The sequence below is a fragment of the Somniosus microcephalus genome, chromosome 18 (assembly GCF_052327205.1).
Source record: "Somniosus microcephalus isolate GS21.2 chromosome 18, FLI_Smic_1.0, whole genome shotgun sequence".
Lineage (NCBI taxonomy): Eukaryota > Metazoa > Chordata > Chondrichthyes > Squaliformes > Somniosidae > Somniosus > Somniosus microcephalus.
Window position 1 is genome coordinate 68,447,180 of NC_141004.1, and position 22,312 is coordinate 68,469,491.

At 46.8% G+C, this 22,312-nt stretch overlaps 1 protein-coding gene across 4 annotated transcripts in view; it reads left to right on the top strand.

The window, feature by feature from the left end:
- The first annotated feature begins 3,643 nt into the window (after window positions 1-3,643).
- Window positions 3,644-22,312, top strand: part of sycp1 (synaptonemal complex protein 1) — a 698,098-nt gene continuing 679,429 nt past the window's right edge. For all 4 annotated transcript variants that reach the window (XM_086011629.1, XM_086011633.1, XM_086011630.1 and 1 more), the window contains exon 1: window positions 3,644-3,805. The gene's annotated coding sequence lies outside the window, so the exon portion shown is untranslated. The remainder of the gene's footprint in view (window positions 3,806-22,312) is intronic.

Below are 22,312 nucleotides of genomic sequence, written 5' to 3' on the forward strand. Positions count from 1 at the left end.
ATACTGTACTGTGTGCAGGACTGGGTTCACAGTCACCTTGAAGTCCCCATGGATGCGAACCTTCCTTGGCTCCCCAGGCGTGCTGCTCAATGCTTTCTTCATTACAGGAATGATGGGTGTGGCCCACTCACTCCAGTCCACCTTAGACAGCACCCCCGAACGCTCCAGGCTCTCCAGTTCAGCTTCCACAGCTGGGCGTATCGCGTATGGCACTGGTCTGGCCTTGAAAAATTTTGGGGTTGCGTTATCCTCAATCTTTATGGTTGCCTTTACTCCTTTTAGAGTCCCAAGCCCTTGTTGGAACACCTCTTCCGCGTCAGATAGAATTTGTGACAGACGTCCAGGTGCGACGTCATCATCTTTTTTGTCAGTCACAGTTAGTGCCAGAATGGAATGTCAGTCCAATTGTAGTCTTCGGATCCATTCACGTCCCAATAATGGTGGTCCTCCATCTCGTAGTATATACATGTATAGTTTCTGTGTTTCCTTTCCGTTATATTCAACTGGCACCCTTATTTTTCCTCTGGGGTAGACCTTTTGCCCCGTGTATGTCTTCAATACAGTGGACGTGTCCTTTAAGGGTATGTGTGAGAATAGCCGCTCATAGTCCAAAGATGTGCAGGTTAGGATGATTGGCTATGATAAATTGACCCTTAGTGTTAGGGGGATTAAATACGTGGGGTTACGGGGATAGGGTGGGATATGTGTTGGTGCAGGCTCGATGGGCTGAAATGGCCTCTATCTGCATTGTGGGGTTTCTGTGATTCTGTGATTTCTGTGATTCATGACAGTTAGGGCTGATCCTGTGTCCAATTCCATCTTCACTGGGGACCCTGCTATCAAGAGGGTGACCCAAATGGTTCGGTGATCTTCTTTTGCGATCACGTTGTGTAACTTTAAACAACTTAGTCGCCTGCTCCCGGAATCCTTATCACTCTCCTGATCTTCTGAGCTACTATCTGTCAGTTTCTTTACTTTCCTGTACTGTTCCTTAGTAGTTCTTGTCGTGTTGGTCTTCTTTCCCGACCTGCAGACTCTTGCTAGATGTCCCATTTTCCCGCATTGCCTGCATATTTTGTCTTTAAACCAGCAGTCCTTCTGCTCATGGGTTGTTCTGCCGCAGCGATAGCACTTTTCGGCTCCATACGCCATTTCGTTAGCGCTGTATTCTTGTGGTTTCTGTTGTATTTCCGCAGCTCCCCGTGCTGCTGCTTCGTAGGATACTGCCACGCTGAAAGCCTGTTCTAGCGTCAGGTCCGTTTTTGAAAGTAGTCGTTTCTGGGTTCCTTCACTCTGGAGCCCGCAGACAAACTTATCCCGTAAGGTGTCTGCCAGTCCTGCTCCGAACTGGCAGTGCTTCGATAACTTGCGTAGTTCCATAAGATAGTCAGCATTGCTCTCATCTTTGTGCTGGTTTCTTTCATGGAACTTGAATCTTTCTTCTATCAGCAGTGGTGTAGGGCTTAGATGTTCCTGTAAGATATGAACAATCTCCTCAAAACTTTTCTCCATTGGTTTAGCTGGGGTAATTAAATTCCGCAATAGGCCGTACGTACTCGCACCCATCAGATTTAATAATACCGACGCCCTCTTTCCATCAGCCACCTCATTTGCCTTGCAGTACACTTCAATTCTTTCCACATACGTGGTCCAATCTTCTACCTCGTTGTCGAAAGCAGTGATACTGCCACTTTTCGGCATCTTGGGCGATTTAAAATGGCGCCTCCCGCGCTTTTGCTTCTTCCCCAATGGAATAAAATGGCGCCTCCCGCGCTTTTGCTTCTTCCCCAACGGGATAAAATGGCGCCTCCCACGCTTTTGCTTCTTCCCCTTACTACCACGCTGCTCTTAGCATTCTACGGGGTAATGGCGGCGACCCGCAGCTTCGGCGCGTCTTGCTTTCCTTCCCCCCCCCGTTTAGTTTCTCTCCGCTGTCCTGTTCTCGAGCACCGACCGCGCCCTGTGCGCTCCACCCTCTCTCTCTTGTTTTCTTTTCCCAGCGACGCTGCGCGGCCCGATTTGTAAAGCCGCTCGATCGAGCTTGAGCCCGCCGCAGTCCGGAAGGGTCAGCGCGCTACCTGCTACCAGCACGATTCGCTGGAACCACAGTCTCTCCTGCAATTCTCCAAACACCGATGGATTCTTTGGGCGGTTGCCCTCGGTCGACGCCCGTTGCTCAGACTACGACCTTCCAGGACCTTCCTTTCATGCGAGATCCCCGTGAGATGATGCCACACTCCAGGTGAGTTCGAACTTACTCGTCGCCACTGTAAAGTCCGCGCCTCAATAATACACGGACTTCGGGAGAGCAGTTTAACAGGTACTTTACTGAACAAGAGGCAGCTTGAAACTGAAACTACAGAAGCCTGCTAGGGCCTTTTATACAGGGGTGGTCACTGCCGGTACTGCAGTCTAAGACCAGTTATTCCCTTAAAGGGACATACACAACATATATTGTGATAGGTATCACAATTGTGTAGGATAGGCTGCATGGACCAGAGGGTCTTTACCAATTTCCCTCTAAGCTGCGCACGTGCCCGGCCATGCAGTAATCTGCAAGGTACCGCACAGGGCGCTCACAAGCTTTTCCATTGGAAATACCGCACATGCACAGAAATTTAAAAGGACTTTACCTGCCCGTCATTGTTCATAAGTTTGTATATCACCTACGTTGAAAGTACCTTTAAGATCTATGTCATCTCAGCACTTAACTTGTTGGGTGAGCTTTATGAAGGATGTATCCTCCTCCAAGGCTGGGCCCTCAGATTGGGCTCATTCAGGGTAAAGAAGTAAGTGCTAAAACGTTAGGATGTACAAAGGACACTACTCAGACTTGGAATATCACAATGCAAGTTGTGTGCTGTTAACCACTGCTGATGGTGAACAAGTGACTGCAGGGATGAATTAGGATGTGTTTATTTTATCTTTTGGGAGCTTAATACCCCAATGTTAAGCTGGTGGGTCAGTGCTGTGGTCAATTCGAGCAACTTTTTGCTAAGTTTCCTCTGCTTATTTTATCTGGTGTTAATTAATGCAGCCTTTCAGAGTTGTTTCCTGGTAATTTAAGCAGTCTCCTTGGACACTTCACAGAGAACATAGGGGCAGGAGTAGGCTATTGAGCCCCTCGAGCCTGTTCCGCTATTCAATGAGATGGCTGATCTGTGACGTAACTACATATACCTTTGGCCCACTGACGACAAAGTCCATTTAATTGGATATGGCTTCCAAAGGTGAAAATGCAATAGCATTTAGAACAGTTGTTGAAGGTAAGTGTGGACCTTGCTACAACAAAAGAGATAAAACTGGAGAGGAAAACTAATGATATGTCTTGACCGACGTGGGCAAGACATCTTCTTGGAAAGAGTCCTGACCAGTACACTGACTCGATTATTTTCCACTTTCTGTTTTTTGGGAGGGGAGTGGGAGTGGGCATGACATTTTAAAGGGTCATAATTGCGGGGTAAAAGACTATCAGTTCGATTGAATCTGTGCCATTTGTCCCTTACAGGCCAGGGTGACATGCGCACTGCCTTGGGATGGTGGCGCGGTTGTCTTTTCCCGAGGGCGGGGCGGGAGCTCGCGCCCACAACCACCGTTCGATCGGCCGCGCGCTTCCAATCCGCCATTGTCCGTTAAACCGTTTTTGGCGCGCGGAGCACCGTCCATAGCCGCGACTGAGCCGGACTCCGGGCTCGCACAAGACTTGTCCGCTGCTACCTCCTCCGCCGAGTATTTTCCAGCTCCGCTGCATTAAGGCACCGGAGACAGGTGGCATTTTTTTTTTGTCACCGTCTCAACACCTGAAGTAAGTATTGAACCACTGGCCGCGGTTCATGGTCCGGCCACATCATGAAGATGACCAAGAGCTGGTGGACTGCCAGTTGTATTAATATTTTCATTGCGGTTCGACAATCTCATACCTTTATCATTCATGAGTAATGAAGTACAATTGGATGTTAATTCGTTGGCTAACTTGGCAGAGTATACTTCCGCCTGAACTAGTCAGGTAACTTTAAGGAAGAAATTTGGACCATACGTGCCCTATAACACACACGGGAAATATTAATCCCGCAATTTCCTGGATCGCTTTTATGCGAATATAACGCCAGGAATTTACACTCAAATTTCCTGAGAATCATATTACCATAAACTAGCATATACAAAACCGTGTAAAACAAATGGAAAACAATTGGGAAAGCTCTGAACATATGCCAGCTTCCTTATTTTAGTTTTTAAAAATATTATTGATGTTATTAAAATTTGAGGCCACCAATCTATCATTTATGCACACTGATCACAGCATGTTTAAGAAAATGCAATTGTGGAAGCTTTTATATTTTTAATGGAACGGATCCCTATGCCATAAACCCCTTCCAAGATGTAGAAAATACAGGTTGGTCTCAGTAAGGAGAAATGTATTTTAAAAATCGTTATAAACCACCAGAAATAGTGACTTTAGGTCCTGTTGTACCTAAAATTTTGGACATAAATTTACACTCATTTAGAACTGGCATTGGTGCAGGAAATTTGTGTTCTCTGGTCCTTTGCTCCTCTTTTTTTTAAACCAATAAAAAATACATTAAACAAATACACTAACACAAACCCAGAAACAATACTTAACCCGTTAAATTAAATTTTGGTTGTTTAAACCAATTATGCACTCCAGTCCCCGCGGCGCCCACCGGTCACGAAAGAGCTCGAGCTCGCCGGCGGACACCGCGTGCTCCATCTCCAGGGCCACCCGGCCGCGAACGTGGCCGCGGAAGAGAGGGAGGCAATCCGGCCGGACGACCCCCTCGACCGCCCGCTGCCTGGACCAATTAATGGCTCTCTTGGCCAGGCCCAGGAGCAGACCCACGAGGAGGTCCTCCGACCTTCCCGCTCCCCTCCGCACCGGGTGCTGGTCCTTTGCTTGGGGAGTGGCGCTAATGATCAAGGAAATTCGTGTGTAGCGATGTTTCGGCATGTATCAGTTCCAGGCAAAATTCCTTAGAAAAATACAGCAACTCTGCTCTTGCACCGTAGTTATGCTGAAACTTTCCAGGAAATTCTGGACCAATATTTTTATGAGCATAGACACCACATTAGGTACCATGGCTACAGATCATTGAATCATGATGAGAAGCTGGGCCCAAAGACATGTTGTTGCAGAACATTGCCTTTGTCTGTAATTCCCAACAAGTGACTTTTCATCAAGGTGGGTCTTGTGTGAGCGAGGCACTTCTCCACGGGCAAGTAATAAATCACTGTGCCATTTTTGTGCACCTCTAAAGTAGGTTTTAGAGTGGCATGGATATAGACTGCAGTTGGGAACTTCATGTCTGGGAGTTAAATATGCCTCAAATGTAAGGTAGTGAGTGCGTTTAGCACGTGACCGTTTTTGACAATTTAATTTGCCACAAAGCTGAGTTGCCACAAAGATAACTGTGCAACTAAGAAGAAATTAAAAAAAAAAAAACCCACCCCACAGAAATAAAGTTAACGTGCGAGGCATAAATTCTTCTTGCAGTCTTCAGGCATAGCTCTTTAAGAGTACTGCAGTTAACAGCTGAGACCTTAGTTGAAGAAACAGTGAAATCTTGGAAGAAATGGTACAAAATTGCACGAAGGACATGAATAGCGCACTCCAGGACTTGACCACATAATCTAGGCTCAGTGCAGTACTGAGGTAATGCTGCATTGTTGGAGGTACCACCCTTTAGAAGAAAAGTGAAATTGAGGCCCCGTCTGCCTGTTTAAGTGGGCATAAAGATCTAATGGGACTATTCAAAGAAGAGCAGGGAAGTTCTCTTGGTGTCCGATCCAACATTTATCCCTCAATCAGCAGCACCAAAACAGAGTAACTGGTCATTTATTTAATTGCTGTTTGTGGGATCTTGCTGCATGCAAATTGGCTGCCTCGTTTGCCTACATAATGAAATTAACCACACTTCAAAATAGTTAATTGGCTGTGAGGTGCTTTGGGATGCCTTGAGGATGTTAAAGGTGGTATATTAATGGAAGTACTTTATTTCAATACTTTATTAAGACCTAATTTATATTTACAAACTTATAAACTACGGGTGAGACTGGTGGTAGAAGAAAATGTTGGTGGAAACTTGTATGGGATACTAAATTGGTGTGATGGTCTTCCACTGTTGATTTATGGTTATTTTCTTCAATTTACTGCTATTTTTTGAGTGACCAGAAGTATCTTGATTTCATCATGAAGTACTGCATGAAGAAGGAAACCATCGGCAAATTGTCCCATCTTTTGGAACTCGACCTACAGTCAGTGATCAACATCAACGCAGTGCTGCCAGTAGTGGTGAACATGATGTCAACACTCAGTTCATTTGCTACAGGATCATTCTAAGCAATGGCTGGAGCAACAACAACAACTTGTATTTATATAGTGCCTTTAACGTAGTAAAACGTCCCAAGGCGCTTCACAGGAGTGTTATCAAAAAAAAATTGATTCCCTTAATATCCAAAAATCTATCGATCTCTGTCTTGAATATACTCAACGACTGAGCCTCCACAGCCCCCTGGGGTAGAGAATTCCAAAGATTCACCACCCTCGGAGTGAATAAATTTCTCCTCATCTCAGTCCTAAGTGGCTGACCCCTTATTCTGAGACTGTGACTCCTGGTTCTAGACTTCCCTGCTAGTGGAAACATCCTCCTTGCATTTACCCTGTCAAGTCTAGTAAGAATTTTGTATGTTTCAATGAGCTCACCTCTCATTCTTCTAAACTCTAAAGAATATAGGCCTAGTCTACTCAATCTCTCCTCATAGGACAATCCCACTATCCCAGGAACCAGTCTGGTGAACCTTCGTTGCACTCCCTCTATGTGAATAGCTGAGGCCCAAGCACTGATCCTTACGGTACCCCACTAGCCTGCCAACTCGAAAATGACCCGTTTATTCCTACTCTCTGTTTTCTGTCCATTAACTGATCCTCAAACCATGCTAGTATATTACCCCCAATCCCATGAGCTCTAATTTTGTTTAATAACCTCTTGTGTGGCACCTTATCGAATGTCTTCTGAAAATCCATATACATCACATCCACTGGTTCTCCCTTATCTATTCTGTTGGTTACAACCTCAAAAAACTCTAAACTCGCGCATCTATCTATATATATAAAAGGATTGATCTGTCTGTCTGTCTATCTGTCTGTCCTTCGGTGTGTCTGCCTGGCTATACACTCGAAAGTTATAGAGCGTACCTACGCGTGCGTTACGTCCAAAGAAAGCTTACCATTCCAGGACGGTCGTAAGCGTATTTACTTTTCGGTCGGACAAAAATTGTTCGCGCGTTATACAAAAAACCTTCAAAATTAAACTCATTATCTGCTAATTACCATTGATTGACTGACGTCAAGGTCGACCAATCCTGTGTCGTCATGATTGACCAATCCTACAGTTCAGTCACCTGATGGTTGGCCAATCGATGTGTGTGTGGGCGGGACTAATCGTTTTCATCTCAGGGATCTGGCAGCCATTGCTTCAACTACTTCCAGCTCAAAATCTGCTAATCCAGCTTCTAAAAAGTTAGTATCTCTTTTAAAAATGACATAAGATTTACCAAAAACGTTTTATAAGTACTTTCATTTTCATCTTTGAAGGTATTAAAAGGTACAAATGTTGCCCGGCAGCAGATTCACAGAGGGTCAGAGAGACAGCCCAAAGCCTGGGACTCTATTTAAACCGCCCGGCCCAAAACAGCCCTGGCAACGCGGGGCCCCCCCACCTAGTTCAGAGATAAATGGGCTGGATTTTCATGTAGGAGGCGGGATTACAACTTTCGGGGTTGTAGTCCCGCCTCCATCGAGTTCTAGCCAACCCACGTGATTTTGATTGATTGACCTTGTTGAGCCCGCCCAGCGGGCTCAGCAGGCCAATTAAGGGCCACCCGGCAACAGGTGACATCACAGATTGCTATTTCATCTGTCAAGAGCTTTTGACAGATGAAATATCAGCGTTTGACAGCTCTTTGAAGCTGTCAAACACTGACAATCTGTTCTCCAAGTTAATTCCTTCCTCTCAGGATGATTTAGAGATCTCTCCAGAACAGAAAGCTGAATGCTACAATTTTTGACAGATCGTGGCCATTTTCCTTTCTGTGCCGGTGAGATGAGGGCCTCCCGAGACCTGAAGGAAGGCTGTAACGGTAAGTAAAACTTCTTTAAACACACCAAACACACTTACCTCTGCACTTATGCACCTATCACTCTCCTGAACACCGGACATCTCGACCCCTCCAAGCCCTTCATCCCGACGGCCCGCCTCGCTAACTTGCCGTGGTTTGGAGCTGTCGGGAATCCCACATTTCACCAATGAAAATAGGGATTAGGCTAAAAACTGCCTGTTAACAGGCAGTTAATTGGCACTAATCCCCTTCCCGCCTCGGGGAGGTGGGTCCCAGCGCGGGTCGGGTACCTGCCTCCTTTGAAACTGGCATGGAGGCGGGATCGGCTTGTGCCCCCCCCCCCCCCCCCCCCCCGATTTCGGGATTTTAACCCCCCACACGCCTCCAATCCTGCCTCCACGGCCCAATGAAAATCCTGCCCATAGTGTCTTTAGCTTTGTCTTATTTCTATTTTTCCCTGATGCCAGCTTAGTCACTGATGCCTTATTACCTCTGTTACTCTCTCTGTCCCTTCCTGACCCACTCTGCTTATTTTTACCCAAAACTCTACTCTGCTCTAGAGCCTTGACATTTCTCTCGCTGCTTTTAAATTTACTTTTTGCTGAATCCTCCCACCCGCTCATCATTAGTTTAAAGCCCTGTCTACTGCCCTCGTTATTCGGTTCACTAGGACACTGGTTCCAGCCTGATTAAGCGGAGCCTGTCCCAACGGAAGAGCTCCCTTTTTCCCCAGTACTGGTGCCAGTGCCCCATGAACTGAAAGCCCTTCCTCCCAAAGCACTCTTTGAGCCACGCATTTAAACCTCTAATCTATTTGTCCCTATGCCAATTTGCAAGTGGCTCAGGTAACAATCCAGAGATTATTACCTTTGAGGTTCTGCTTTTTAATTTGGATTTTAGCTCTTCAAACTCCCTCAGCAGAACCTCATTCCTAGTTCTACCTATGTTGTTGGTTCCTACGTGGACCACGGCAACTGGATCCTCCCCCTCCCACTCCAAGTTCATCTCCAGCTGCGAGGAGATGTCCTTAACCCTGACACCAGGCAGGCAACACAACCTTTGGAACTCTCGGTCGCGGCTGCAGAGAACGGTATCTACCCCTTGTCTATACTGTCCCCTACCACAACTACATTCCCTTTGACTCCTCTCACTTGAATTGCCTCCTGCACCATGATGCCATGGTCAAATTGCTCATCCATCCTGCAGGCTTTTCCCTCATCCACACAAGCAGCAAGAACCTCATACCTGTTGGACAAGGGCAAAGGCTGAGGCTCCTCCAGCACTGCACCTGGTGTCCCCTTACCTGCCTGAGTTGAAACCACACCCTCCTGTCCCTGACCACAAACCAGACCTGTAACACTACCTAATCTAAGGGGTGTGACTGCCTCCTGGATCAAAGTGTCCAGGTAACTCTTCCCCTCCCTGATGCCCTGCAATATCTGCACTGGGGAATGGTAGCATAGTGCTAATGTCACTGGGCTAGTAACCCCGAGGCCTGGACTAGTGATCCAGGGATATGAGTTCAAATCCCACCACGGCAGCTGCGGAATTTGAATTCAGTTAATTAAATAAATCGGGAATAAAAAGCTAGTATCAGTAATGAAACTATCGGATTGTTGTAAAAACCCATTCGATTCCTTCCAGGGCTACTCCTTCCTGACTGTATACCCCAACCCTTATCTGCCATCCTTACCTGGTTTGGCCTATATGTGACTCCAGACCCACAGCAACGTGGCAGACTCTAAACTGCCCTCTGAAATGCCCTATCAAGCCACTCAGTTGTAATAAACCGCTACAAAATACAATAATAAAAATGAAACTGGATGGACCACCCGGCATCGACCTCGACACCCGCTACGGATACGGCAACGACACACCCAGCCCAGTCGACCCTGCAAAGTCCTCCTCACCAACATCTGGGGACTTGTGCCAAAATTGGGAGAGCACTAGTTACAGCAAAGGCTATGACAACATCCCAGCTATCGTGCTGAAGACTTGTGCTCCAAAACTAGCCGCGCCTCTAACCAAACTGTTCCAGTGCAGCTACAACACTGGCATCTATCTGACAATTTGGAAAACTGCCCAGGTATGTCCTGTCCACAAAAAGCAGGACAGATCCAATCCGGCCAATCACCACCCCATCAGTCTACTCTCAATCAGCAGCAAAGTGATGGAAGGTGTCATCAACAGTGCTATCAAGCGGCACTTACCAATAACCTGCTCACTGATGCCCAGTTTGGGTTCTGCCAAGATCAATTGGCCCCCGACCTCATTACAAGCTTGGTTCAAACATGGACAAAGGAGCTGAATTCCAGAGGTGAGGTGAGGTGACGTGACTGCCCTTAACATCAAGGCAGCATTTGACCGAGTGTGGCAACAAGGAGCCGTGTAAAACTGAAGTCAGTGGGAATCGGGTGGGGGAACGCTCCACTGGCTGGAGTCATACCTAGCACAAAGGAAGATGGTTGTGGGTGATTGAAGGTCAATCATCACAGCCCCAGGACATTGCCGCAGGAGTTCCTCAGGGCCATGTTCTAGGCCCAACCATTTTCAGCTGCTTCATCAATGACCTTCCCTCCAACATAAGGTCAGAAATGGGGATGTTCGCTGATGACTACACAGTGTTCAGCGCCATTCACAACTCCTCAGATAATGAAATAGTCCATGCCTGCATGCAACAAGACCTGGATGATGTTCAGGCTTGGGCTGATAAGTGACAGGTAACATTTGCGCCACAGAAGTGCCAGGCAATGACTATCTCCAACAAGCGAGAGTCTAACCACTGCCCCATGACGTTGAACGGCATTACCATCGCCAAAAAGCCCTCTTATCAACATCCTGGGGGAGCACCATTGACCAGAAACTTAACTGGACCAGCCACATAAATACTGTGGCAACAAGCGTCAGTCAGAGGATAGGTATTCTGCGGTGAGTGTCTCACCTCCTGACTCCACAAAGCCTTTCCACCATCTACAAGGCACAAGTAAGGAGTATGATGGAATACTCTCCACTTTCCTGGATGAGTGCAGCTCCAACAACACTCAAGAAGCTTGACACCATCCAGGACAAAGCAGCCTGCTTGATTGGCACCCCATCCACCACCTTAAACATTCACTCCTTCCACCACCGGCGTACCGTGGCTGCAGTGTGTACATCTACAAGATGCACTGCAGCAACTCACCAAGGCTTCTTTGGCAGCACCTCCCAAACCCGCGACCTCTTCCACCTAGAAGGACAAGGGCAGCAGGCGCATGGGAACACCATCACCTCCATGTTCCCCTCCAAGTCACGCACCATCCTGACTTAGAAGTATATCCTTCATCGTCGCTGGGTCAAAATCCTGGAACTCCCTACCTAACAGTACTGTGGGAGCCCCTTCACCACACGGAATGCAACGGTTCAAGGCGGTGGCTCACCACCACCTTCTCAAGGGCAATTATGGATGGGCAATAAATGCTGACCTTGCCAGTGACGCCCACATCCCGTAAACGAATAATAAAAAAACCCTCAGACTCCAGCTCAAAAACTGTGAGCTGAAGTTCCTCACGATGCAGGCACTTACTGGAAACGTGGTTGTCTGGGATCACAAACTCCCACATGCTGCAGTTGCGGCACACCAACTGCACTGCCATCCCTATATGACCTTTTTTTATTTAATTAAATTTGTAATTAGGTACCTTAATTTCTTGACTACTTACTTGAGGGTACTGAAATTAAATATCTATCTGTTACACAAAGCACTGCAAGTAGTATAGGCAAAAAGCAGCAACTCCTTCCCCCTCTTGTCCAAATTCCCAATCTTTCCAAATTCCCAAATAAAATACTCTGTTCAAGTCCACTCCGTTTAATCCCGCTCTGTGTAATGTTCCAACAATTCACCCTGCCATCAGGTCTCCCCTGGAATTAATGCTGCATGCTGTTCAGTCATAGTTTGCTGAGCAAAGAATCATCACTGCACATTTAATGAAACATGATTAACCCAGTTTGCAACATGGACTTCTTTGCTTGTTTGTAAGATCACTCCACTAGTCTATAATGTTGACAGGTCTACAACTTGTTCAGACTCCAGTTGTAGCTGGTAATGGTCTTTAGTGGAACTCCCTAATAATACTAGGCTGTGTAGCACTCTCTCAGCTTGATACAGTTTCTATAAGTTTATAGAATGCAAAACAAAAGCTACAACAATTGTGTAATCAGTACAGTGTGCATGTGTTCTAACTTTCTATCTGTCTGTCTCTCACACATACACACTGGGTAAAAGTTCCGTGCGTAGAGCCCGTCGATTGGGCGCTACGGGTGCTGAATTGGCTCGAAAATGGTGTCCGAGCAGCATATGCAGACTTCTGGTGCGGGCTGCCATTTTGATGAGGGTGTTGGCGTTGGCGTTGGAAGCGTGTAGCGTAAGCATTCAGAGGAGGCAGATTGTACCGTCAATCAGTGTGTAATGCTGATTTGACACCAGCGCTGCCAATTTCGACCTCAAGGCTGGAGCTGATGCCCTCTCTTAACCTCACACAACTGAACATGTGTTGAGCAGCAGGCAGGAGCCTCCCCCCTACCCCAGCACTATTTAAAGGGATCATCAGCTACTTACAGGTTAGTTTATGATTTTTACAAGCTGTTGCTGAGTTTGTAGAAGTGTTTTTTGCTTTCTAACCTTCTTTAAAGTTGCCTAAAGTCTACAAGGAGTGATGTGGCACATGCTCAAGGACTTGGTGCTGACTTGCAATGGGTCTGCTCAGACTAGTTGCTCCCAGACATAGGTGCAGTAGTTTGTATCCCCCTTTGGCCTGCAGCATGATAGGAAGAATGAGCAGAGACGGCACAGACCAGGACAAGCTGCTAGAAGAGGCAGGAGAAGGGGGGAGAAGGGCTCTCGGCATGAGGCCACATCCACACAAGGTCTTCAGAGAGCAATTCTCCTACCTCAACCTCAGCGAGAGACAGTGCATGCGACGTCTCCATTTTACTAAGGAAGGGCTCACTAATCCGCCACCTGCTGCAGGCAGACCTGCATCCTCAGTCCAGGGTGAGGACGGTATTGCCAGTGGCTGTAAAGGTGACCATGGCCTTGAACCTCTTCGCGTCGGGCTCCTTCCAGGCTGGAACAGGCAACATCTGTAACATCTCCCAGTTCACTGTCCACCCTGTATAAGGGATGAGAGTGAGGCTCAGTATGCAAGGAGAGGTGAATATATTTAATTCTCTCTTGCTGCAGAGAAGCAGGCGGAGCGCGTATGTGGCTTTGCCAGGATAGCAGGCTTCCCCATGGTGCAGGGTGCCATTGATTGCACACACGTTGCTTTGCGGGTGCTGCATCTTAATTTGGAGATGCACCGCAACTGAAGGGATTCCATTGTCTCATTATCCAGCTGGTGTACGACCATACTGAGTGCATCATGCAAGTTAGTGCTTGGTATTGTGGCAGCAACCATGTTACCTTCATTCTGCAGCAGTCCGCTGTACCATCAGCATTTGAGCCACCACGACAAACCAGAGGGTGGCTACTGGACGAGAAGGGGTGCCGCTGACCACCTGGCTCATGACTCCGCTGCACAACCCACGCACACGTGGGCAGCATGCACACGGAATTTGAGAGAGCAGACCATTGGCATCCTTAAACAAAGCATACGCTGCCTGGACCACCAGGAGGAAGCAGAAGAGGAGGAGGAGGAAACGGAAGGGAGGAGCCAACCCAGACAGCCCCTTTCTGCCCGTGATCGACTCATCTGACTGCGGTACCAACGAAAGCAACCCCAATTCCACATTCAACAATAGACCCACACTTTAGCTTCTCTCTATTACTGATTGTCCTCTTGATCACAATGCCACAATAAAAGCCACCACAAAACAAACATTCAAAACCAATTTTATGAATAAACCATTACAATATTTCATTTAAAAGTCAACTAATCACCCTTGTACATTCCCTTAGTGCCTGTCTTCAGTGTGCCTTTGCCTGTCCTAGTGCTACCCTAGTGGCTGCAGCACAGCTGGTGGAAGGCTGCTGATTTTTGGTGTGGAAGATTGCAGGATGACTTTGAGCAGCTCTGGGCCTTGTAGGCCCAGCTTCGGACTGCACCACTTCTGCATAGGCGGCAGCAATCTGGGCTGGCTGGCTGACCAGCAACAGCAAGGGCACTGGCGGAGTGGCAGTGGTGGGAGGATGAATGCTGTTATCATGAGAGAGGACAGGAGGTTTGTCCTCCACGGAACCACTGTCACTCCCCCGGGGCAGTGCCTCAGCAATCCTCGTAATCTGCTGGAGGACAGATTGTTGGATTGTTGTGACACCCTGCAAGCTCCTTTGAACACTGGTAAACCTAGCCACGATGATAGCAGTCTATGCTTGCGTGGCAGCAAGCTGAGCTTGCAGGACTTCAGTCTGAGCTTCCACTGCAGCACTCAGACACTGGATGGCTTCTGCTTGTGCTGCAATGGAAGCTGAGACACCGGCCATCAGACGCTGCATGATGGTTGAGTCCACAAGTGCGTTATGGAACTGCCCACCCCTTCCATGCTGGAAAGGATGGGCTCCAAGCTCTGAGCAAAGTCCTGTGCAAGGTTAGAGCTGGACTCCTCCATGCTGTTTGACATTGCATTCAGGCTATCTGGCAGGCCCGCCAATGCACCAAGCATTTCAGTGTGTCTACCCATCACCCTGCTTCTGAAGGCCACCCCATCAAAGTCCTCATTGGCGTGCTCTGCAGAAGAACTCGTGTGCGACCTCGCTACCCGCGCAGTGCCATTGTCTGAGCTGGTTCCTGCAAGTGTCGGATCGAGTGATGGTGTCTCTTCTTCATCACTCTCCTCCTCTTGTTCTTCCTGCACAGGCTTGGCTGGTTGGAGTTCTTGGGTATCTGAAAGGAGAAAGGCACAAGGGTAGGGTAGCTTTGAGGCTAGGGGGGCAAAGCATGATGTGCATGCTTACACCATCAGCAGCTTGTAAGTGAGACGAGATTGTGTGGTGAGGGGGAAGTGAGATGTGAGAAGGAGGATTAGGTATGAGCATACCGTCATCATCAATGCTTTCAACCTCACTGATCGCCACGGCCTCAGTGATGGCTCCTCCAATGAGATCCAGCAATGTCTCCTCTAACTGGGTCAGGTCCTGCAGCCATGTCTGCCCCCTGCCTGTTAGCTGGTGCTGACTTGTGCCATCTTGGCCTGCAAGAGAAAGAAAGGGAAGTGCCAGTGAGTGTGGTGCAATGAGCTTGGGTGATGTGCCTGTCATGGTTGAATAGCTGGCATGTGCAATGTGTGATATGTGGGTGTGAGACTTGCAACAGTGGTAAGTGTTTGAGGGTGAGGTGAAGCTATGATTGTGAGGTATGAGTTGTGATTGATTGAGATTGTTGGTAGGTGAGTGATGGGGTTGCGGTGCATTGGGCAGTGTGAGAGGCTAGTGGTACAGTTGGTGCGAGATGGACTTTGAAGATGCATTCACTGATCTTAACCACTCGTGTGAGGTTATTAAACTTCTTTCGGCACTGGATCCAAGTCCTGGGGGAAAGGCTGGCGGCACTGACTGCTTCAGCAATCTGCTCCCACTGCCGCCTTACACTCTGTCTGGAGGGCCTCCTGGTCCCCTGCGGGTAGAGGACCTGTGTCCTCCTTTTGACCCCCTGCACTAAGGCCTCCAGTGCAGCATCCGAGAACCGAGCTGCTCTTTCTCTGCCCTGTTGAACTCTAGTTTCCTACCCTTTTCTCTAGCTACACTGACAATGAGGTGCTTCTTTCAGAAAGCACATCCCCTTTATGAAGTGCAAACAGTGTTTCACACTGCAAGCTAGCTTTAAATAGAGATCACAGTTCCCAAGAAATTGGGCCCCCTGCTGAGCACTGAACCAACCAGCAGCACATTTAGCGCTAGGCTCAGCACTTCAGTCCTGCTAATTAGTGGGCAGCACGAATTTTGCGTGCTGTCTGCATTACTTTCAACGGGTGTGTTGTGCAGTGTTACTTAATATAAGGGACAGATTTTTGGTAGTAGTTCCTGACAATTTAGGGATATGGTTACTTGACCATGACACTCTCAAACTGCTTGGCAAACATGCCGATCATTTTATGTCCTTGTGAGCACTAGTAAACTCTCACATTGAGATGTCAGGTAGTCCACGTCATCCTGTAGATGAAATACTTGATGAGCCAGTGTCCATTTCACACACATAGGCTGCGATTTTGCTGACCGTGGCGGGTGATGTCGGTGGTGGACTCCGCTGCTGGCTCCATCCCGGCCCCTGAAATGAATTTCCTTTGATGGGGCTTGTTAAGCCTACCCAGCGAGTTTCCCAGCCAATTAGAGGAAGCGGGTCTGGTGATGTCATTTGACGATGCATCATCAGCCGGTTTGCTTAAAGGGACCATGCTGAAATTTAGTTTGACATTTGTGCTGTCAGTGTTCGATAGCATTGAGGTGCGGCAAACACTGACAATCACTGCACAAAGGCACAGGGCTGCACCCAGGTTCTCCCATGACTTGCTCCATATGCTCCTGCACATCCTTACTCGCACCAACTTGCATTGCACCGCCACCCATCCCTCTCTCTATATTATCACATCTCCATCTCGCTTGCCACCCCTCACACTCACCCGCATCCTAGTGCAATCATACCAACTAACCAATAACAAGGGTAGGCACTTGGGTATTTTATGCAATGTCCATGTAAAGTTTCTGTTAATGTGGTGTCAAACATTGAAACCTTTATTTTCAACACTTTATGTTCTTGGACAGATTTGTGAGCACCTTTGGAAGTGGCTTAGTGAGTTGCAGTAAATGGTGAGACATAACAGTACCCCCCGCAATGGTGATGAGTGCGAAAGGAATGGCTTGAACATTGTAGGGATGCTTTATGGTGTTGGTGTGGTGCCAACCTGGCGCATTATGTGGCAGCCAGGGTGTACTATGTCAAGTGAAGTAAATCAGGCCATGGTGAGGCCATCCCTGGCCTCCCAGGCAGCAGTGTGGTTGGGTGCTGATGCCCTGTGTCCTGTACAGCATCAGTTGATTGCGGAGAAGGTTGGTGTTGGTGCTGCCGGTGTGCCTGGTGCTGCTGGTGTTGGGGCTGATCATGGTGGGATTCTGAGGACCAAGGCGAGAGAGTATAAAGGGCACCCATGCTAATGGAATAGATGGCAGGTGAAGTAGAGATGACAGAAGCGATCTGTCAATGGTGAGAGGTAATGAGGTCAGACTGGATGGAGACTTGTGTAAAGACGCAGCAGGTGAATCTGTTGTGGAAATGCTGTGAGGAAGAGCTTGTGGCTGAGGGAAGATATCTCTGTAAGGTGGGAGCTTTCACTTGACATTTGAAGCTGTCAACTCATCAGCTGATTCAATAGCCACTGACCTCCTGCCTCAGCTTCACAGACGTAGTCTAGCAACAGCGTGAAACTGGTGGACGAGCTGTCAAATTCAAAGAGTCAGTTTAAAATTGTTAAGTGGCTGTAAACAAGCCACTAATCATTTAAATTGGGTTCCACGCCGCTGCGTGTTGGGTCTGCTCAGTGCTGACTGACCCAACATTTGGTAAAGGCGCATGGCGATGGGTTCACAGTGGGGTCATGACCCGCTGGGGAAAAAAACACTTGCCCACCTGACCTGCCGCCGATCGCGCCCACTGACCCTCTGGAAACTCTCGGCCATAGAGTTAGTGCAACCGAACATAACACAGCGAGATGAGGGCAGCAAAATTAGAGGGTGGATTTTCCTGGGTGTGTACCCAGGTGCACTGGATCATCTGGGTACATTGGTATGAGGGCATACGTATAAAGTAACTCATCCAATTTCCCCGATTAATTCTCCAATATTCACTGTGCCCTAGTGATCCAGTGTGCTTAGGTGCAGACTCAGCAAAATCTCCCCATACATATATTTAATATGTAACCATATCAAAGGCCTTAGATAGACCTGTTGAAGCTATTCCTCTTGTGCTACTGTCTGGATAGTCTGGTCCTGCATCCTTTCAACCACATATGTAAGTATTGGAGAGGGCTGGGATAGAAGTGTGTCGCAAGACCAGCAACACAGTATGGCACTATAAGCTATTTTAAAAACAAATTGCCAGTTTCCCAGCATAGTCCTGGGACCCTGACTTTGGGATCAGGTTGGTGGGGGTGAATGGGGTTAGGGCAGGTTAGAAGTGATGAGGGCTGAAGGGAGGAGAGGGCAGGAAAGGGAAAAAGGTGGAGAGAGAAATAGAGAGGCGTGGCAGTTTAGGGAGGGAGCTCCAGAGTGGCGTTGATAAGCTGAAGACCTGTGGAAGAAGGGAAAGGATGTTCAATGTCAGAGGTCTTGATGGAACGGGAGGTGATGTGAGGCTGGAGAAGGGTGCAGGGATAGGGTAGGGCAAGGCTACGGTGGGACTTGTAGTAGAGGGTGAGAATTTTAAATTGAATGCTTTGGGAACAGGGAGCCAGTAAGGACAGGGGTGATGGTGCAATTTTGGCCCAGTTAGAGTTTATGAAGAGTGGGTAGTTGGACATTTGAAAAATCAAGTTTAGAGATGGCAATGTGTGCATAATGTGCTTGGAACCTGAGCCCTGTACTCCTAGGTGTTAGCACATTGGCAGGACTATGGGGTGGTTGGTTGCTCTGTTGTTATTAAAGCCTCCTTGACCTGAAATGGTCCTTGTGTCACAGCAGCTAAGGCCTTAGATGGACCTGTTGAAGCTACACCTCTTGTGCTACTGCATGGATAGTCTGGTCCTGCATCCTTTCAATTACATATGTAAGTATAGGAGAGGGCTGGCAGGAGGGCTGGAATATAATGCCATCCTTGGGGACAGAACCATTATTCATATAGATTCCCAATGTGACACAGATGGTGGGCACAGCTTCCTCATGGTCACTGATTTGCCAGAAGGTAGACCTAATGGTATTGATGAGATCAGTTAAGTCCTATATCATGGTTCTTTCTATCCGAATGCCAAGCCTCTTGCAGCAAGAAGAGACAGCTTTCTTTAATCTGGTACCCCAGGCCTTCATGGCAGCAGTCTTAGTATCCATAGAAGAAGCACAGACTGCTATTTGAGCCTTTGTCATGGAGACCTCCATTGCCTGGAGCTGCCACATGATCTAAGGTGGATTCCAGATGTTCAAAGGCATTTTTCATGATATTGCACATATTGGTAGTGGACTCCTCCAGTCTGCTGCTTTCTCCACCAGACTGTCTGACATGGTCCCCAGCACCTGTGAAACATATGATACTCTGCAGGTATCCTTCTTTTAAAAACAGGACATGAGATCTAGAGAGACTCTTCAGCCAAGGGGCGAAGCATCCTGACTGTTTGGTCGGCAAAGTTCTTATGACCCATCACTATCTGCTACTGGTCACTTATGCTTTGTGTACCACTCAATACACTCCTCTCTGGCTCACTATCTAATTCTGTCAGGGTGGATGCCTTGTGAGGGAAAGAGTTAGTAATGGCATGTACTCTGAAGTGTTAGTTGGGCCTTACCTTCGGGCAAAAGTTGAGGAGGAAAAGGAACAGTATGGGCTGCTGAGAAGTTGCGTTCACATGATAAGGATTTCCCAACCTAATTCCAGACAGGTAATGCAGAGTCCAGTGGAATGAGAGGCAGAATGTTATCAAGAACCCACAGCTGACTTTCCTACCCAAGATCTGTGCGTGGATGGAGATTTGGAGGTCTGCCATCTGTCATAGCTCTGTTCTGGCTTTTTTGGCCTCTCTTGTCTTTCAAAATATAATCAGACAGGGCAATATTGCGTTTTGTTACTATGACATGCATTGAGACGACGTATCAACATGCACCCCATAATGTGTGTCATGATAGGTACATACAACAGGCAGTTACATTCCATGCAAGGCTTTTAATGGAGCAAATAAATGTCAGATTGCAGGTAAAGCAACACTTTCAGATGAAGGCTGGGGGTAGGGAGCACCATGTTGTCCCCATAACATTGATAGTAAGCAGCTCCAGCACGTTAACACAGTATGAGGGGAGATCATTTTAAGTGGCAGGCGTGATTCATATAGTGTATTCTTGGAATGTGTGGCTGCCTTTTCTTACCGCGCTAGACATGGTATGGTCATTAAACTTTTTCATGTACTTAGTTCTGTGTGGAGCCATAGAATTGGCTGTGATGGTCCTGACCATTTCTTTCCATTTCCCCTTTTCTGCTCTCCCTGGGCCCTGTTTCACTCTTTGGCAAACTTCCTCTGCCTTACTTCCTAAAGCAGCAGCTGCATCTGAGAACCAAGGGGTTCTCTTCTCTTCTACAGATGTTATATTTAAATTAAACTTAATATTATGTTCCGCTGCTGTATATCTTTATTTCTTACAGCAGCATGCTACTTCCCACCCTCCAACTCCCCAATATTCTAATGAAGCTGAATTTGGAAATATAAGCAAGTTCACACATTCGACAGTGGGTGGGCACAAATTGCATGCCACCCCACTTCCAGTTGGGATTTTGTTTGAGTAGAAAATCTAGGGTTATGTTTCTGGGGAGCTTTGCATTTGTTTTGCGCCATTCAAGTGTAAGTTGCATCTGTACCAGAAAACCTAGATAGTAACATCTTTATTGTGACAAATGAAACCAGAAGAGGCTTTTTCACAGAGGCTTTTTGTGACTTTGACCAGTGCAGTTTCAGTATTGTGGGTAGGGTGGAAACTGGATTGCAGACCCTTAATGGAATTTGAGATGGTTTCCTAGAACAATACGTCATGGAACCAACCAGGGAAGAGACTATTTTAGATTTTGTCTTGTGTAATGAGACAGGGTTAATTAATAATCTCATAATAAGGGTTCCTCTGGGGGAAGATTGATCATCATATGATAGAATTTCATATTTTGAGTTTGAGAGTGGCATAGTTCAGTCTGAAACTAGAGAATTAAACTTAAATAAAGCCAATTACATAGGTATGAGGGGTGAGTTGGCTAAAGTAGATTGGGCAATTAGATTAAAAGGTATGATGGTAGATAAGCAATGGTGATCATTTGAAGAAATTTCATAATTCTCAACGAATATACATTCCATTGAGAAATAAAAATTCCACATGAAAATGTTCCATCCACGGCTAAGTAAAGGGGTTTAGGATAGTATTGAAGAGATAATTACTAGTCCTAGCCCCCTTTAGGGCTACCCCGGATCAGGCGTATTCCTCAGATGTTCACTTTCAACTAAAGTTTGAGGTAGCCGAATCCTAAAGACGCTTAATTGGGTCTAAAGGTCTAGAGGGTGGCTACTGGGCAACAAGGTCTAAAGGTCTAAAGGTCTAAAGACTATCTCTCCCTAAAGGAAAGGAACAACCTGAAAATGTTACCGATCTCCAGATAGCACTTTTAATAAGTTTAGCTAGACTGTAATGTTCCGGATATTATGAGGGTCCGGAAAACTCCCCCAGAATTCTGCAACTCCTCACCAAAGAGTGTACAGAAATTGAGTTTGCTAGTTTGATACATATTCTAAAAATATATAGATTTATTAAAGAACCGACATGTAATTTACAGTTGGTGAGTCAATTGCAACATTAACAGTTCCAGAAAGAGAGAGCTTACAATCCTATTATCAGAGAACCTTATTCTCAAATCTTAACTTTGCTACAGTTTTACAGTTCTTAAAGTTCTATTCAGGATATCCACCAAAATCAAATGCCTTTGATCCCCGAGGTACAAAGAGTTGGAGACTTACAGAGCTGCCTCTGAAGCCGAGAATCACTTTGCCCCTTTAAAGCGAGTCTACTCTCCCATTTGAGAGTTCAATATTTATATCCTTTTCCAGTGGTATTTCCTTTAAGGTGTTCTGATGTAAGCTAATTATCTCTAGTCATTTTTCTGCTGACCCCTGCAATTTTTACAGTCACCTCAGCTGGTAGCATTACAGAATTATGTCTCTTTAGGTGTTCTAAGTTTACCATAAAAAACGGTGTTACAGCAGGTGTATTTTTTACTTGATGTCATTTTTACGAAGGCAGATGTTTCTTACTTTTATGTGCTTCTTTACGAAGTGTAAATTAGAACACCTTGTCCCGGGTGAACCATTGTTTCATTCCGAAAGGTTCAGCCTGCCGGAGCCTTTAACCTTCTGTTTCAATAAGGTTATTGATTCAGTGTCAACAACTATCTTCTCTCTATAGCCATAATGCTTTCACAGCTTTTTCATAGTTAGGTTTCTACATTTCCAGACCGTTTGTCATGTTTTAATAAAGCCA